We start from the raw sequence: 4015 nt of genomic DNA, 5'->3' as shown, positions 1-4015 counted from the left end.
TTCCAATTTACATGGAAGAAGCATCTCCATTCCTGCCATTGGAGCAAACAACTTTGAGCTGAAACCTCAATTAGTTTCTCTAATGCAGCAGAACTGCAAGTTTCATGGACTTCCAGCTGAAGATCCTTTTCAATTCTTAACTGAATTCTTGCAGATATGTGATACTGTTAAGACTAATGGAGTAGATCCTGAAGTCTACAAGCTCATGCTTTTCCCTTTTGCTGTAAGAGACAGAGCTAGATTATGGTTGGATTCTCAACCCAAAGACAGCCTGAACTCTTGGGATAAGCTGGTCACGGCTTTTTTAGCCAAGTACTTTCCTCCTCAAAAGCTGAGCAAGCTTAGAGCTGATGTTCAAACCTTCAGACAGAAAGAAGGTGAATCTCTCTATGAAGCTTGGGAAAGATACAAACAGTTGACCAAAAAGTGTCCTTCTGACATGCTTTCAAAATGGACCATCCTGGATATATTCTATGATGGGTTATCTGAGCTATCAAAGATGTCACTGGACACTTCTGCAGGTGGATCCATTCACCTAAAGAAAACGCCTGCAGAAGCTCAAGAACTCATTGACATGGTTGCTAATAACCAGTTCATGTACACTTCTGAAAGGAATCCTGTGAGCAATGGGACGCCTATGAAGAAGGGAGTTCTTGAGGTTGATACTCTGAATGCCATATTGGCTCAGAATAAAATATTGACTCAGCAAGTCAATATGATCTCTCAGAGTCTGCATGGAATGCAAGCTGCATCCAACAGTACTCAAGAGGCTTCTTCTGAAGAAGAAGCTTATGATCCTGAGAACCCTGCAATAGCAGAGGTAAATTACTTAGGTGAACCTTATGGAAACACCTATAACTCAACATGGAGAAATCATCCAAATTTCTCATGGAAGGATCAAAGGCCTCAACAAGGCTTTAATAATGGTGGAAGAAACAGGTTTAGCAATAGCAAGCCTTTTCCATCATCAACTCAGCAACAGACAGAGAACTCTGAACAAAATGCTTCTAATTTAGCAAATCTAGTCTCTGATCTATCTAAGGCCACTGTAAGTTTCATGAATGAAACAAGGTCTTCCATTAGAAATCTGGAAGCACAAGTGGGCCAGCTGAGTAAAAGGATCACTGAAATCCTTCCTAGTACTCTCCCAAGCAATACAGAAGAGAATCCAAAAGGAGAGTGCAAGGCCATTGACATAAGCGGCATGGCCGAACCTGTGAGGAGAGGAGAGGACGTGAATCCCAAGGAGGAAGACCTCCTGGGACGTCCAGTGGTCAATAAGGAGCTTCCCTCTGAGGAACCAAAGGACTCTGGGGCCCATCTAGAGACCATAGAGATTCCATTGACCCTCCTTATGCCCTTCATGAGCTCTGATGAGTATTCCTCTTCTGAAGAGAATGAAGATGTCACTGAAGAGAAAACTGCCAAGTTTCTTGGTGCAATCATGAAGCTGAATGCCAAATTGTTTGGCATTGATACTTGGGAAGTTGAACCCCCCTTGTTCGTCAATGAACTAAGTGATCTGGATCAACTGACATTGCCTCAGAAGAGACAGGATCCTGGAAAGTTCATAATACCCTGTACCATAGGCACCATGATCTTTAAGGCTCTGTGTGACCTTGGTTCAGGAATAAACCTCATGCCCCTCTCTGTAATAGAGAAACTGGGAATCTATGGGGTGCAAGCTGCTAAAATCTCATTAGAGATGGCAGACAGCTCAAGAAGACAGGCTTATGGACAAGTAGAAGATGTATTAGTAAAGGTTGAGGGCCTTTACATACCTACTGATTTCATAGTCCTGGATACTGGAAAGGAAGAGGATGAATCCATCATCCTAGGAAGACCTTTCCTGGCCACAGCAAGAGCTGTGATTGATGTTGACAGAGGTGAAATAGTCCTTCAATGGAATGAGAACTCCCTTGTATTCAAAACTCAAGGATCTCCCTCTGCAACCATGGAGAGGAAGCTTGAAAAGCTTCTCTCAAAGCAGAGTCAACCAGAGCCCCCACAGTCAAACTCTAAGTTTGGTGTTTGGAGGCCATAACCAAACTCTAAGTTTGGTGTTGAACTCCCATATCCAAACTCTAAGTTTGGTGTTGGAGAGTCTCAACAAAGCTCTGCACATCTGTGAGGCTCCATGAGAGCCCACTGTCAAGCTATTGACATTAAAGAAGCGCTTGTTGGGAGGCAACCCAATGTTTATCTAATTCTTATTTTTATTGTTTTTCATGTTTTCTTAGGTTCATGATCATGTGGAGTCACAAAATAAATAGAAAAATTGAAAACAGAATCAAAAACAGCAGAAGAAAAATCACACCCTGGAGGAGCATCTGTCTGGCGTTCAGCGCCAGAACAGAGCATGATTCTGGCGCTGAACGCCCAAAATGGGCAGCTACTGGGCGTTGAACGCCAGAACAGGCATGGTTCTGGCGTTCAACGCCAGAAATGGCATACAAATGGGCGTTGAACGCCCAAAATGGCCACCAACCTGGCGCTGAACGCCCAGAGTTGGGTACAAAGGCATTTTTACATGCCTAATGGGTGCAGGGATGTAAATCCTTGAACACCTCAGGATCTGTGGACCCCACAGGATCCACTCAGGATCTGTGGACCCTACAGGATCCCCACCTACCTCCACTCACTTCTTCTCACCACTCTCTTTCACACAACCCCACAAACACTCTTCCCTAAAAACCCCTCACCAATCACCTCAATCTCTCTTCCCCACTAAACCTTCACCACTCACATCCATCTCCTCTTCCCTATAAACCTACCTCATAAACTCTACCTACCTTCAAAATTCAAAACCAATTTCCCACCCAAACCCACCCATATGGCCGAAACCACATCTCCCTCTCCCTCTCCATATTTCTTCTTCTTCTTCTTCTATTCTTTTGTTTATTGCTCGAGGGCGAGCAATATTCTAAGTTTGGTGTGGAAAAAGCATAGCTTTTTTGTTTTTCCATTACCATTGATGGCACCCAAGACCGGAGAATCCTCTAGAAGAGGGAAAGGGAAGACAAGAGCTTCCACATCCGAGTCATGGGAGATGGAAAGGTTCATCTCCAAAGCCCATCAAGACCACTTCTATGATGTTGTGGCCAAGAAGAAGGTGATCCCTGAGGTCCCTTTTAAACTCAAAAGAAATGAGTATCCGGAGATCCGACATGAAATTCAAAGAAGAGGTTGGGAAGTTCTAACAAATCCCATCCAACAAGTCGGCATCCTAATGGTTCAAGAGTTCTATGCCAATGCATGGATCACCAAGAACCATGATCAAAGTAAGAACCCGGATCCAAAGAACTATGTTACAATGGTTCGGGGGAAATACTTAGATTTTAGTCCGGAAAATGTGAGGTTGGCGTTCAACTTGCCATACATGGAAGAGAACGCACGCCCCTACACAAGGAGAGTCAACTTTGATCAAAGGTTGGACCAAGTCCTTATGGACATATGTGTAGAAGGAGCTCAATGGAAGATTGACTCCAAAGGCAAGCCGGTTCAACTAAGAAGATTGGACCTCAAGCCTATAGCTAGAGGATGGTTGGAGTTTATTCAATGCTCAATCATTCCCACTAACAACCGGTCTGAAGTTACCATAGACCGGGCCATCATGATCCATAGCATCATGATTGGAGAAGAGGTGGAAGTTCATGAGATTATACCTCAAGAACTCTACAAGGTGGCTGACAAGTCCTCCACCATGGCAAGGTTAGCCTTTCCTCACCTCATTTGCCACCTATGCAATTCAGCTGGAATTGACATAGAGGGAGATATCCTCATTAAAGAGGAAAAGCCCATCACTAAGAAAAAGATGGAGCAAGCAAGAGAGCCCACTCATGGAGCTCAAGAGGCGTATGAAGCTCATCACCATGAGATTCCGGAAATGCCTCAAATGCACTTTCCTCCACAAAACTATTGGGAGCACATCAACACCTCCCTAGAAGAATTGAGTTCCAATATGGGACAACTAAGGGTGGAACATCAAGAGCACTCCATCATGCTTCATGAAATA

At 44.1% G+C, this 4015-nt stretch overlaps 1 non-coding gene across 1 annotated transcript; it reads right to left on the bottom strand.

Moving 5' to 3' along the window:
* Positions 1 to 337: 337 nt before the first annotated feature.
* On the bottom strand, positions 338 to 445 carry LOC148564730 (small nucleolar RNA R71). The gene has a single exon (XR_015885082.1). It is a non-coding gene; the product is annotated as a small nucleolar RNA R71 (small nucleolar RNA).
* Between the last annotated feature and the right edge of the window lie 3570 nt (positions 446 to 4015).

The sequence above is a fragment of the Arachis ipaensis genome, chromosome B5 (genome assembly GCF_059453495.1).
Source record: "Arachis ipaensis isolate K30076 ecotype BB chromosome B5, ASM5945349v1, whole genome shotgun sequence".
NCBI classification, from domain to species: domain Eukaryota; kingdom Viridiplantae; phylum Streptophyta; class Magnoliopsida; order Fabales; family Fabaceae; genus Arachis; species Arachis ipaensis.
Note: the sequence above shows the minus strand (reverse complement) of the source record. Positions and strands in the feature narration are given on the sequence as shown.